This window comes from Heterodontus francisci, unplaced genomic scaffold (assembly GCF_036365525.1).
Source record: "Heterodontus francisci isolate sHetFra1 unplaced genomic scaffold, sHetFra1.hap1 HAP1_SCAFFOLD_1563, whole genome shotgun sequence".
Classification (NCBI taxonomy): Eukaryota; Metazoa; Chordata; class Chondrichthyes; order Heterodontiformes; family Heterodontidae; genus Heterodontus; species Heterodontus francisci.
The window spans coordinates 51,458-66,417 of NW_027140710.1; the positions used below are offsets into that span (position 1 = coordinate 51,458).

At 52.3% G+C, this 14,960-nt stretch overlaps 1 long non-coding RNA gene across 1 annotated transcript in view; it reads left to right on the forward strand.

Moving 5' to 3' along the window:
• LOC137360534 (uncharacterized) overlaps positions 1–618 on the forward strand; it is a 30,168-nt gene extending 29,550 nt beyond the window's left edge. Inside the window, exon 3 of the long non-coding RNA XR_010971913.1 lies at positions 542–618. This is a non-coding gene — a long non-coding RNA (uncharacterized lncRNA). The remainder of the gene's footprint in view (positions 1–541) is intronic.
• Positions 619–14,960: the final 14,342 nt, after the last annotated feature.

Here is a 14,960-nt window from a genome sequence, read left to right on the forward strand (position 1 = left end):
AAAGTAAATTGATAGTTAAAGAAAGGACTGAGTTTCCTCCTCTTTGTACTAAGCCATTAACTGTAGCCTGTGGATTAAGTGGAGGGTGGCTCTCTTATAACCCGATATCCCAAACACCCAGCCTGAGCCTGAATTAAGAGGACTTAGTCCCACGTGACGGCCAGGATCAAGTGGGTGCAGGGAATAAAGGGGCCAAGGGGGAGTTGACTCCGCTCCACGGTTTACAATAGAATCATAGAAAGTGTAAGGCACAGAAAGAGGCCACTTGGACCATCATGTCTGCGCCGGCCAAAAAACGATCCACCTATTCTAATCCCACCTTCCAGCATCTGGTCCGTAGCCCTGCAGATTACAGCACTTTGAGGTGCTTATCCAGACTAAAGGCCTGCTCAAATCACTAAAAGAAAATCATGGAACCACATTGGACACGAGCCCGACCCAGCCTGAGTCCCTCAGTTTTCCCCTTGCACCTGACCTGACCCGAGCCCGATCTGACCACCGGAATGTATTTTTTACTTCCCTTCTGACTCCCAACCTTCAGGAAGCTGCAGTATGAGCGTGATGACGTCATGGAGACGCTCACTGCGCAGACTCAGAGTTGCCCTCTTTGACGCCCCGGACTCGCAGCTCAGGTAAGTTTTATTTTAACTTTTAACACTTACCTGCAATTCTTGCTGTGTGTGTCCGACCCGAGCCCGAAGGACGGACCCGGAAGAGCAGCCCGAACCCGACACAGATCGTCGGGTTCGGGTCGGGTAGCAGGCCTTTAATCCAGACTCCTTTTGGATGAGTTGAGGGTTTCTGCCTCAACTACCCTTTCAGGCAGTGAGTTCCAGAGCCCCACCACCCTCTGGGTGAAAAGGTTTTTCCTCATCTCCCCTCTAATTTTTCTACCAATCACTTTAAATCCTTATCTATAGATGAGGTTGGTGCAACACTACATAATATTATAATAATAAAGCTACCTGAAGTTGGGAGTAGTTTTGTTGCGATGATTCTGGCACAGCCATGTCATCCGTGGCTGAATGTGTAGCACACTGGCCTCTAAGTCAGTAGATTGAGGGTTCAAGTCCCACTCTAGAGACCTAAGCACAAAATCTAGGTAACACTGCAGTACAGGACTGAAGGATGCCATCTTTCAGATGAGACATTAAACTGAGGCCCCTTCTGCTCTGTTAGATGGACTTAAAATGATAGTATTTTGAAGAAGAGTGGGGCGTCATTCTTTTGTCCTGACCAATCAATGTCACTAAAAATAGATCAACTGGTCATTATCACATTGTCGTTTGTGTCAGCTTGCAAATTGTCTGTTGCATTTCTTGCATTACAATGTTGACGACACATCAGAAGTATTTTGTTGGATGCAAAATGTTTTTGGACTTTGAGGTTGTGAAAGTTGCTATAGAAATGGGAGTTTGTTTCCTCTAAACTCATGAACAGTGTTCTACTCATAAATAAAACTTTCACAAATACAAGAAGTCTAGGGAATAAGGCAGATGAGCTGAGAGAACAGATTGACAAATAGGAGTAGTTATTATAGTTATTACTGAGACACGGCTGAAAGGAGGTCTGGAATGGCAGCTCAAGATCCCGGGTTACAGGGTTTTCAGATGAGATAGAGAAGGGGATTAAAATGAAGGAGGGAGTTGCAGCATTGATCTAAAACAATTATAGCTGCGAGGACGAATGATATAGTAGAAGGATCATCAAATGAGGCCATATGGGTTGAACCGAAGAACAGAAAAGGGGCAGTCACACTACTGGGAGTGTACTATAGACCCCCAAACTTTCAGAAGGAGACAGATGAGTAGATTTGTAGGAAAATCTCTGAGAAGTGCAAAAGCAGTCGGGCAGTAATAGTGGTCAGATTCCAACTCTTTTGGGCCTCCTTATCTCGAGAGACAATGGATACGCGCCTGGAGGTGGTCAGTGGTTTGTGAAGCAGCGCCTGGAGTGGCTATAAAGGCCAATTCTAGTGTGACAGGCTCTTCCACAGGTGCTGCAGAGAAATTTGTTTGTCGGGGCTGTTACACAGTTGGCTCTCCCCTTGCGCCTCTGTCTTTTTTCCTGCCAACTACTAAGTCTCTTCAACTCGCCACATTTTAGCCCTGTCTTTATGGCTGCCCGCCAGCTCTGGCGAACGCTGGCAACTGACTACCACGACTTGTGATCAATGTCACACGATTTCATGTCGCGTTTGCAGATGTCTTTAAAGCGGAGACGTGGACGGCTGGTGGGTCTGATACCAGTGGCGAGCTCGCTGTACAATGTGTCTTTGGGGATCCTGCCATCTTCCATGCGGCTCACATGGCCAAGCCATCTCAAGCACCGCTGACTCAGTAGTGTGTACAAGCTGGGGATGTTGGCCGCCTCGAGGACTTCTGTGTTGGAGATACGGTCCTGCCACCTGATGCCAAGTATTCTCCGGAGGCAGCGAAGATGGAATGAATTGAGACGTTGCTCTTGGCTGGCATACGTTGTCCAGGCCTCGCTGCCATAGAGCAAGGTACTGAGGACACAGGCCTGATACACTCGGACTTTTGTGTTCCGTGTCGGTGCGCCATTTTCTCACACTCTCTTGGCCAGTCTGGACATAGCATTGGAAGCCTTACCCATGCGCTTGTTGATTTCTGCATCTAGAGACAGGTTACTGGTGATAGTTGAGCCTAGGTAGGTGAACTCTTGAACCACTTCCAGAGCGTGGTCGCCAATATTGATGGATGGAGCATTTCTGACGTCCTGCCCCATGATGTTTGTTTTCTTGAGGCTGATGGTTAGGCCAAATTCATTGCAGGCAGCCGCAAACCTGTCGATGAGACTCTGCAGGCACTCTTCAGTGTGAGATGTTAAAGCAGCATCGTCAGCAAAGAGGAGTTCCCTGTTGAGGACTTTCCATACTTTGGACTTCGCTCTTAGACGGGCAAGGTTGAACAACCTGCCCCCTGATCTTGTGTGGAGAAAAATTCCTTCTTCAGAGGACTTGAACGCATGTGAAAGCAGCAGGGAGAAGAAAATCCCAAAAAGTGTGGGTGCGAGAACACAGCCCTGTTTCACGCCACTATTAATTGGGATAAAATTAGTGTGAAAGACACAGAGGGAGCAGAATTCATCATTCAGTTGTGGAAAAGGACAAAGATAGACCAGGAATAAAAGTTCTCAATTGGGGAAAAGCTAATTTCATGAAGCTGAGATGTGATTCAGCTAAAGTGCACAGGAAACAACTACTTGAAAGTAAAGCAGGCCAGTTCAATGGGAGACATTCAAGGAAGAGAGCGTGAGGGTTCAGAGCAAGTATGTTAGCTTAAAGAAAAAGGGAGGGACTAATAAATCCAGAGCCCCCTGAATGTCAAGGGGCTTCAAGGAGAGGATAAAGAAAAAAGGGAAGTTTATGACAGATATCAAGGGCTCAATACTGCAGAAAACCTACAGGAGTATAAAAAGCACAGGGGTGAAATTAAAGAGGAAATTAGAAAAGCAGAGAGGGCATGAAAAAAAATTGGCAAGTAAAATCATGGAAAGCCCAAAGATGTTTTATAAATACATAAAGCGCAAGAGGATAACTAAAGAAAGAGTAGGGACCATAAGGGTAACCTGAGTGTGGAGGCAGAGGACATGGTTATGGTTTCCACAAAAGAGAGGGACGATACAGACAATGCAATCAGGGAGGAGGACTGTGAAATATTAGATGATATTAACATAGTGAGAGAGGAACTATTAAGGGATTTAACCACTTTGAAAGTAGATAAATCCCCAAGCTTGGATGAAATATATCCTAGGTTGTTACGGCAAGTAAGAGATGAAATAGCAGAGGCTCTGACCATTATTTTCCAATCCTCTCTGGCTACAGGCCAGAGGGCTGGAGAAGAGTTAATGTTGTACCATTGTTTAAAAAGGGAGAAAGTGATAGACTGAGTAATTACTGGTCAGGCAGCCTAACCTCGGTGTTGGGAAAATAATTGGAAAATATTTTGAGGGATAGGATGAATCTTCATTTAGAAAGACACAGATTAGTCAAAGATAGTCAGCAAGGATTTGTTTGGGGAAGGTTGTGTCTGACTAACAGGATTGAAATTTTAGAGGTTGAGGAAGTAACAAGGAAGGTTGATGAGGGTAGGGCATTTGATGTGGTCTTTTATAGATTTTAGCAAGGCTTTTGATAAGGTCCCATGTAGCAGACTGTTCATAAAGTAAATGTCCATGGGATCCAAGGCAAAGTGGCAAGTTGGATTCAAAATTGGCTCAGAGGCAGGAAGCAAAGGGTTGATGGGTGTTTTTGTGACTGTAAGGCTGCTTCCAGTGGGGTTCCGCAGGGCTCAGTACTGGGTCCCTTGCTTTTTGTGGTATATATCAATGATTTGAACTTGAATGTAGTGGGTATGAGAAGAAGTTTTCAGATCATACAAATTGCTGGCGAGGAAAAAGCAGGAGATATCCATGGACTGCTCAGGTGGGTGGAACATTGGCAAATGGAGTCAATCTAGAGAAGTGTGAGGTAATGTATTTGGGGAAGGCTAACATAACAAGGGAATACACAACAAATGATAGGACAGAGAAGTGTAGAGGAACAGAGGCATCTGGGAGTGCCTGTCCACAGAACCCTGGAGGTGGCTGGACAGGTAGATAAGGTGGTCAAGAAGGCATATGGGATACTTGCCTTTATTAGCTGAGGCATAGAATATAAGAACAGAGAGGTTATGCTGGAACTGTATAAAATACTGGTTAGGCCACAGCTGGAGTACTGCGTGCTGTTCTGGTCACCGCACTAATGGAAAGATGTGATTGCAATAGATAGGGTACAGAGGAGATTTACGAGGATGTTGCCTGGACTGCGGAATTTTAGTTATGAGGAAAGATTGGATAGGCTTTGAACAAAGGGCTGAGGGGAGACCTAATTGAAGTGTATAATATTATGAGAGGTCTAGATAGAGTGGATAGGAAGGCCCTATTCCCTTTGATTTGAAGGATCCATAACCAGGGGGCACTTCAGGGTAAGTGGTAGGAGGTTTTGAGGGTATTCAAGGAAAATATTTTCACCCAGAGGGTGGTAGGGATCTGGAACTCACTGCCTGAAAGGGTGGTAGAGGTAGAAACCCTCATAACATTTAAAAAGTACTTGGATGTGCACCTGAAGTGCCGTAACCTACAAAGCTACAGACCAAGAGCTGGAAAGTAGGATTAGGCTGGATAGCTCTTTTTCAGCCAGCATAGACACAATGGGCCAAATGGCCTCCTTCTGTTCTGTAAATTTTCCTGGACTAGGTCATACATCTGGCTTCTCCATATGAAACTAAAATCCAGAACAGTCCTTTAACGTTAGAAAGGATAGTGTTGCTTTTTCAGTGCTACAGCTGAAATTTTATTTTTTCTCTCGATAGACCTATTGTAATTCTAGACTTTTTTTGTGTTTTGTGACAGATTCCCATCACTTGCTCTTAATTTTTTTTTAAGACTTTCTATCTCTGTTGTAGCACAAATAATTACACGTTCTAGATTTTACAAAGGTTTGGACCAAAGGTGCGACACAAGTGACAATTATCTTCCTTTTTTTCTCTGCTGCATCAAATATCTGCCCCATTCCCCGAGTTCCACAGCTTAAAAAGAAAGAACTTGCATTTATATAGCACCTTTCATGACCAGAGCGCTTTACAGCCAATGAAGTACTTTTGAGGTTGAATATTGGAAACACGGCTGCCAATTCACCAGATCAGGTTACGCACAGCAAGCTCCCACAAACAGCAATGCGATAATGACCAGATAATCTGTTTTAGTGGTGCTGGTTGAGGGATAAATATTGGCCAGGACACATAGGAGAGCTCCCCTGCTCTTCAGAATAGTGCTGTGGGATCTTTTATGTCCATCTGAGAGGGCAGACGGGTTTCACCTTGCATCTGGAAGACAGCAGCTCCAACAGTGCAGCACTCCCTTACAGTGTCAGCCTAGATTATGCGCTCAAATCCCTGAAGTGGGACTTGAACCCACAACCTTCTGGCTCTGAGGCGGGAGTGCTATCTACTGAGCCATGGCTGAGGCAGTTATGTAAGAACATCTGTTTTCAGAGTTTCCAAAATGTGCATGAAATTTGGGCATTTGGACTTTCTGACTGGTGGTGAAAAATGGTTGGCCATGGGGCAGCAAGTTGATGGAGTCATGTGACTTGTATCCGCCCCCCCCCCCCCCCCCCCGCCGCAGGGGCTTAAACAGAATGTAGGTGGGGGGTTGAGCCCGTAGCAGCATGGGCACTTTGTGCTGTCTGCCCTAGATGGTATGCAGTGCAACCCGGAACTGACCAGGGTTTTTATTCTCTATTCACAGAATCATACAGCACAGAAAGAGGCCATTCAACCCATTGTGCCCATGCTGGCTCTTTGAACAAGCTATGCAATTAGTCCCACTTGTCTGCTCTTTCCCAATGGCTTAACCTTTTTTCCTTTTCAATGCATATCAAATTTTGTTTTGAAAGTTACTATTGAATCTGCTTCCACCATTCTTTAAGTGCATTCTGTCCAATGCTGGACAATACCCTTTATGAAGGTTGTTAAGACCTACATTCTCAATTATCTTAAATCTGTGTGCCTAGTTTCTGACATCCCTGCCAATTGAAACAGTTGCTTCCTATTTACTCTATCAAAACCCCTCAATTTTGATAATCTCTTTTAAATCTCCCCTGAACTTTCACTGCTCTAAGGAGAGCAATCCCAGTTTCTATAGTCTCTCCTCTTGTACCATTCTAGTAAATCTCCCATGCACCTTCTCCAGGGTCATAACAGCCTTAATAAAGGGTATTGTCCAGCGTTAGACAGAGTAGTCCAGCTGAGGTCTAACCAGGGATTCATAAAACCTTAGCTTCTTTCTTTTGTACTCTGTCTCTATTTACAAAACCCTATTTACAAATCCCTGTCACTGAGCATGACAGTGTGTCAATGAGTGCCTTTATATCCTCTTGACACCCACTTAATTCAAAGTTTCTTAACTTTAAGCTATTTCAAAAAAAATTAGCTGTTCTTTCTCTTTTTTTTTTAGCCTCTTAATTGCCATGTTGCTGTGTTAATTATGTGGCTTAACTCAAATTATTGAATAATTCCATTATTTTTAGTGCAGAAAATGACTTTGATTTACCAACAGACTAATTTTCTGGTTCCCAGTTAGGACCCAGACTTGCTGTCGTGACATTATCTTTATGGAATCTAGAGACTGTATTTAATAGAATTAAAAGGATTGATGTGGATTGTTCTAATTTAGAATGGCTAAATTTCAATCCCAGCACCAACAATGTCTGCCTTCGTACTCAGACTGCAATTGGATTGGCTAATATTAATGCCTGAAGGTCACTGAGCCACAGCATTTGACAGCAGAGTCAGTTCCTGTTCGAACAGCTTTTTCAAAGCAGGGAATAAAGAATCCACAATATACTTCTAATACAAAGTCATTGTAAATAATGGTCTTCGGTGGAGACCCGAGAGTGAGCCAGCAGTTGTGTGTATGTGTGTGCGTGTGTGTTGTTAGTATGTGTACGTGTACATGACAAATGGGCAGTTTGCTCATTGTTGTACTGATCTGATTGAGTCCACCCCTTCTCACAGAATTGTTACAGTGCAGGAGGAGGCTATTCGGAGAGCACCAGCTCTCCAAAGAGCAATTTGTCTAGTGCCATTCCCCCGTCATCGTCCCCCCATAACCCTGCACATTCTTCCTTTTCATATATCAGTCTAATCGCCTTTTGAATGCTTCAGTTGAACCTGCCTCCACCACACTCTCAGACAGCACATTTCAGACTTTAACCACTCGCTGTGTGAAAAAGTTTTTCCTCATGCCACATTTGCTCCTCTTATCCATCACTTTAAATCTGTGCCCTCTCGTTCTCGGTTCTTTTACGAGTGGGAACCGTTTCCCACAATCTACTCTGTGCAGATACCTCATGATTTTGAATACCTCGATCAAATCACCTCTCAGCTTTCTCTCTTCCAAGGAAAACAGTCCTAACTTCTCCAATCTATCTTCATAACTGAAATTCGTCATCACTGGAACCATTCTCATGAATCTTCTCTACACTCTCTCCAATGACCTCACATCTTTCCTAAAGTGCAGCGCCCAGAACTGGATGCAGTACTCCAGCTGAGGCCGAACTAGTGTCTTTTATACTTTTATAAATTCAACATTACTTCCTTGCTCTTGTCCTCTATGCCCCTATTAATAAAGCCCAGGATACTGTATGCTTTATTAACCGTGCTCTCAACCTGTCCTGCCACCTTCAGTGACTTATGCACATATACACTTAGATCCCTCTGCTCATGCACCCCCTTTAGAATTGTACCCTTTATTTTATATTGTCTCTCCATGTTCTTCCTACCAAAATGGAGTTTGCAAGTTCTCCCTGTGTCTGCGTGGGTTTTCTCCGGGTGCTCCGGTTTCCTCCCACAAGCCAAAAGACTTGCAGGTTGGTAGGTAAATTGGCCATTATAAATTGTCACTAGTATAGGTAGGTGGTAGGGAAATATAGGGACAGGTGGGGATGTTTGGTAGGAATATGGTTTAGTGTAGGATTAGTATAAATGGGTGGTTGATGGTCGGCACAGACTCGTTGGGCCGAAGGGCCTGTTTCAGTGCTGTATCTCTCTAAAAAAAAATGAATCACTTCACATTTCTCTGCATTGAACTTCATCTGCCAACTGTCTGCCCATTCCACTAATTTGTCAGTATCCTTTTGCAGTTCTACACTATCCTCCTCATAGTTCACAATGCTTCTAAGTTTCGTTCATCCACAAACTTTGAAATTGTGCCCTGTACACCAAGGTTTAGGTCATTAATATATATCAGGAAAAGCAAGGGTCCCAACACTGATCCCTGGGGCACTTCATTACAAACCTTCCTCCAGCACTGTATCAAACACCTTTTGGAAGTCCACATACACCACATCAACAGCATTGCCCTCATCAACCCTTTCTGTTACCACCTCAAAAAACTCCAGCAAGTTAGTTAAGCATGATTTTCCCTTAAGAAAGCCATACTGGCTTTCCTTAATTAACTCACATTTGTCCATGTGACTATTCATTTTGTCTTGAATTATTCTTTCTCTAAGCCGGCATAGACACAATGGGCCAAGTGGCCTCTTTCTGTGCCTTAAACTTCCTATGACTCTAAGTTTTCCCACCACCAAAATTAAATTGACTGGCCTGCAGTTGCTGAGTTTATCTTTACACCCTTTACACCCAATTCTCTGGCACCATCCCGAGTCTAAGGAAGACTGAAAAATTATGGCCAGTCTGTCTACAATTTCCACCCTCACTTCCCTCGGTCTCCTTGGATGCATCTCATTCAGTCCTGGTGCTTCATCCACTTCAAGTACAGACAACCTATCAAATATGCCCTCCTTATCTATTTTAAACCTTTCTTCTTTGGCTTCCTTGTCTCGAGAGACGATGGGTAAGCGCCTGGAGGTGGTCAGTGGTTTGTGGAGCAGCGCCTGGAGTGGCTCTAAGGGCTAATACTAGAGTGACAGACTCTTCCACAGGTGCTGCAGATAAAATTGGTTGTCAGGGCTGTTTTGCAGTTGGCTCTCCCCTTGCGCTTCTGTCTTTTTTCCTGCCAACAGCTAAGTCTCTTCGACTCGCCTTTCTAGTGTCTGAATTACCTCCTCTTTCACCATTGCCTGGTTGAATCTTCTTGGTAAAGACAGATGCAAATTATTCATTTAATACCTCAGCTACGCCCTCTGCCTCCATGTGCTACTCCATTTATGGTCCCTAATTGGTCTAACTCCTTTTACCACCTTTTTACTATTTATATGCTCATAAAAAAACTTTGGGATTCCCTTTAATGTTAGCTGCCAGTCTCTTTTCATGCTCTCTCTTTGCTTCTGTTATTTGCTTTTTTGCTTCCCCTCTGGATCTTCTGTATTCAGCCTGTTTCTCAGTAGTATTTTCTACCTGGCATGTGTCATAAGCAGACTTTTTCTTCTTTATCTTAATCTCTATCTCTTTTGGCATCCAGGGAACACTGGATTTCTTTACCCTAACTTTCCCCTTTTGAGGAAATATACCTTGACTGTGCCCGAACTATCTCTTCTTTGAAAGTAGACCATTGTTCAGCTACTGTTTTTCCCTGCCAACCTTTGACTCCAGTTTATTCGCTACAGCTCTGTTCTTGCCCCATTGAAGTTGGCTTTCACCCAGTTACTTATTCTTACTCTGCATTGTTCTTTGTCCTCTCTTTCTTACCCATACCTTCTCTCTCTCTCTCTCTCTCTCTCTCTCTCTCTCCCCGTCTCTCCCTCCCCCTTCATCTCTCTCTTCCCAACCCCTTCTCTCTCCTCTCTCTTCCCCCTTCATCTCTCTCTTCCCAACCCCCTCTCTCACTCCCCAATCCCCCCTCTCTCTCTCTCTCTCTCCCACCCTCTCTCTCTCTTCCCCCCCCACCCTCTCTCTCTCTTCCCCCCCCCAACCCCTTCTCTCTCTTCCCCCCCCCACCCCTCTCTCTCTTCCCCCCCCCACCCCTCTCTCTCTTCCCCCCCCCACCCCTCTCTCTCTTCCCCCCCCCACCCCTCTCTCTCTTCCCCCCCCCACCCCTCTCTCTCTTCCCCCCCCACCCCTCTCTCTCTTCCCCCCCCCACCCCTCTCTCTCTTCCCCCCCCCCCACCCCTCTCTCTCTTCCCCCCCCACCCCTCTCTCTCTTCCCCCCCCCACCCCTCTCTCTCCCCCCCCCCCCACCCTCTCTCTCCCCCCCCCCCACCCTCTCTCTCCCCCCCCCACCCTCTCTCTTCCCCCCCCCCCACCCTCTCTCTTCCCCCCCCCACCCTCTCTCTTCCCCCCCCACCCTCTCTCTCTCTTCCCCTCCCCCCACCCTCTCTCTCTCTTCCCCTCCCCCCACCCTCTCTCTCTCTCTTCCCCCCCCCACCCTCTCTCTCTCTCTTCCCCCCCCCCCACCCTCTCTCTCTTTTCCCCCCCCCTCCCTCTCTCTCTCTTTTCCCCCCCCCTCCCTCTCTCTCTTCCCCCCCCCTCCCTCTCTCTCTCTCTCCCCCCCCCCACCCTCTCTCTCTCTCTCCCCACCCCCACCCTCTCTCTCGCCCCCCCCACCCCCCCTCTCTCTCTCTCTCTCTCTGTCTAGTCCACCCCTTTTCTCTCTCTCTCTCTCTCTCTCTGCCCCACCCCTTCTCTCTCTCTGCCCCACCCCTTCCCCCTCTAGCCGCCCCACCCCTTCCCTCTAGCCGCCCCACCCCTTCCCTCTAGCTCCCCCCACCCCTTCTCTCTCTCTCTCTTCTCCCCCCCCCCCACCCTCTCTCTCTCTTCCCCCCCCACCCTCTCTCTCTCTCTCTTCCCACCCCCAACCCCCTCTCTCTCTCTTCCCACCCCCCCCCCACCCTCTCTCTCTCTCTCTCTTCCCACCCCCCCCACCCTCTCTCTCTCTCTTCCTACCCCCCCCCACCCTGTCTCTCTCTCTCTCTCTTCCTACCCCCCCCCACCCTGTCTCTCTCTCTCTCTCTTTCCCACACCCCCACCCTCTCTCTCTCTCTCTCTTCCCACCCCCCCACCCTCTCTCTCTCTTCCCAACCCCCCCACCCTCTCTCTCTCTCTCTCTCTTCCCACCCCCCCACCCCCTCTCTCTCTCTCTCTCCCCACCCCCCCACCCTCTCTCTCTCTCTCTCTCTCTCTTCCCACCCCCACCACCCCCTCTCTTCCCACCCCCCCCACCCCCCTCTCTTCCCACCCCCCCACCCCCTCTCTTCCCACCCCCCCACTCTCTCTCTCTCTCTCTCTCTTCCCACCCCCCCACCCCCTCTCTCTCTCTCTCTCCCCACCCCCACCCCCTCTCACTCTCTCTCTCTCTTCCAACCCCCCCCCCACCCTCTCTCTCTCTCTCTCTCTCTTCCCACCCCCCCCACCCTCTCTCTCTCTTCCCACCTCCCCGCCCCCTCTCTCTCTCTCTCTTCCCACCCCCCCCCCCGCCCTCTCTCTCTCTCTCTCTCTCTTCCCACGCCCCCGCCCTCCCTCTCTCTCTCTCTTCCCACCCCCCCGCCCTCTCTCTCTCTCTCTCTTCCCACCTCCCCGCCCTCTCTCTCTCTCTCTCTTCCCACCCCCCCGCCCTCTCTCTCTCTCTCTTCCCACCCCCCCCCCCCGCCCTCTCTCTCTCTCTTCCCACCCCCCCGCCCTCTCTCTCTCTCTCTCTCTTCCCACCCCCCCGCCTTCTCTCTCTCTCTCTCTTCCCACCCCCCCGCCTTCTCTCTCTCTCTCTCTTCCCACCCCCCCCGCCCTCTCTCTCTCTCACTCTTCCCACCCCCCGCCCTCTCTCTCCCCCCCGCCCTCTCTCTCCACCCCCCCGCCTCTCTTCCCACCCCCCCCGCCTCTCTTCCCACCCCCCCGCCCTCTCTCTCCCCACCCCCCCCCGCCCTCTCTCTCCCCCACCCCCCCGCCCTCTCTCTCCCCACCCCCCCGCCCTCTCTCTCCCCCCCGCCCTCTCTCTCCCCCCCGCCCTCTCTCTCCCCCCCGCCCTCTCTCTCCCCCCCGCCCTCTCTCTCCCCCCCGCCCTCTCTCTCCCCCCCCGCCCTCTCTCTCCCCCCCCCCCCGCCCTCTCTCTCCCCCCCCCCCCCGCCCTCTCTCTCCCCCCCCCCCCGCCCTCTCTCTCCCCCCCCCCGCCCTCTCTCTCCCCCCCCCCCGCCCCTCTCTCTCCCCCCCCCCCCGCCCTCTCTCTCCCCCCCCCCCGCCCTCTCTCTCCCCCCCGCCCTCTCTCTCCCCCCCGCCCTCTCTCTCCCCCCCCGCCCTCTCTCTCCCCCCCGCCCTCTCTCTCCCCCCCGCCCTCTCTCTCCCCCCCGCCCTCTCTCTCCCCCCCGCCCTCTCTCTCCCCCCCGCCCTCTCTCTCCCCCCCGCCCTCTCTCTCCCCCCCGCCCTCTCTCTCCCCCCGCCCTCTCTCTCCCCCCCGCCCCTCTCTCTCCCCCCGCCCCTCTCTCTCCCCCCCCCACTCTCTCTCCCCCCCCCCACTCTCTCTCCCCCCCCCCACTCTCTCTCCCCCCCCCCACTCTCTCTCCCCCCCCCCACTCTCTCTCCCCCCCCCCCCACTCTCTCTCCCCCCCCCCACTCTCTCTCCCCCCCCCCACTCTCTCTCCCCCCCCACTCTCTCTCCCCCCCCCCCACTCTCTCTCCCCCCCCCCACTCTCTCTCTCCCCCCCCCACTCTCCTCCCCCCCCCCACTCTCTCTCCCCCCCCCACTCTCTCTCCCCCCCCCACTCTCTCTCCCCCCCCCCACTCTCTCTCCCCCCCCCACTCTCTCTCCCCCCCCCACTCTCTCTCCCCCCCCCACTCTCTCTCCCCCCCCCCCCACTCTCTCTCCCCCCCCCCACTCTCTCTCCCCCCCCACTCTCTCTCCCCTCCCCACTCTCTCTCCCCTCCCCACTCTCTCTCCCCTCCCACTCTCTCTCCCCCCAGCCCTCTCTCTCCCCCCCCGCCCTCTCTCTCCCCCCCGCCCTCTCTCTCCCCCCCCGCCCTCTCTCTCCCCCCCGCCCTCTCTCTCCCCCCCCGCCCTCTCTCTCCCCCCGCCCTCTCTCTCCCCCCGCCCTCTCTCTCCCCCCGCCCTCTCTCTCCCCCCGCCCTCTCTCTCCCCCCCGCCCTCTCTCTCCCCCCCGCCCTCTCTCTCCCCCCCGCCCTCTCTCTCCCCCCCGCCCTCTCTCTCCCCCCCGCCCTCTCTCTCCCCCCCAACTCTCTCTCCCCCCCCCACTCTCTCTCCCCCCCCCACTCTCTCTCCCCCCCCCACTCTCTCTCCCCCCCCCCACTCTCTCTCCCCCCCCCACTCTCTCTCCCCCCCCCACTCTCTCTCCCCCCCCACTCTCTCTCCCCCCCCCACTCTCTCTCCCCCCCACTCTCTCTCCCCCCCACTCTCTCTCCCCCCCACTCTCTCTCCCCCCCCACTCTCTCTCCCCCCCCTACTCTCTCTCCCCCCCTACTCTCTCTCCCCCCCTACTCTCTCTCCCCCCCTACTCTCTCTCCCCCCCTACTCTCTCTCCCCCCCCACTCTCTCTCCCCCCCCCACTCTCTCTCCCCTCCCCACTCTCTCTCCCCTCCCCACTCTCTCTCCCCTCCCCAACCTCTCTCTCTCTTCCCCCCACCCTCTCTCTCCTCTTCCCCCCCCACCCCTCTCTCTCTCTTCTCTCCCCCCACCCCCTCTCTCTCTCCCCCCCCACCCCCTCTCTCTCTCCCCCCCACCCCCTCTCTCTCTCCCCCCCACCCCCTCTCTCTCTCCCCCCCACCCCCTCTCTCTCTCCCCCCCACCCCCTCTCTCTCTCCCCCCCACCCCCTCTCTCTCTCCCCCCCACCCCTCTCTCTCTCCCCCCCACCCCCTCTCTCTCTCCCCCCACCCCTCTCTCTCTCCCCCCACCCCCTCTCTCTCTCCCCCCCACCCTCTCTCTCTCTCCCCCCACCCTCTCTCTCTCTCCCCCCACTCTCTCTCTCCCCCACTCTCTCTCCCCCCACTCTCTCTCCCCCCCCACTCTCTCTCCTCCCACTCTCTCCTCCCCTCCCCCTCTCTCTCTCCCCTCCCACCCCCCCCTCTCTCTCTCCCCCCCCCCACTCTCTCTCCCCCACCCCCCTCTCTCTCTTCCCCCCCACCCCCTCTCTCTCTCTCCCCCCACCCCCTCTCTCTCTCCCCCCCACCCCCTCTCTCTCTCCCCCACCCCCTCTCTCCTCTCCCCCCCACCCCCTCTCTCTCTCCCCCCCACCCCCTCTCTCTCTCCCCCCCACCCTCCTCTCTCTCTCCCCCCCACCCCCTCTCTCTCTCCCCCCCACCCCTCTCTCTCTCCCCCCCACCCTCTCTCCCCCCCACCCCCTCTCTCTCTCCCCTCCCACCCTCTCTCTCTCCCCACCCTCTCTCTCTCTCCAACCCTCTCTCTCTCTCCCCCCCACCCTCTCTCCCCCCCCACCCTCTCTCCCCCCCACTCTCTCTCCCCTCCCCACTCTCTCTCTCTCTCCCCCCCCCCACTA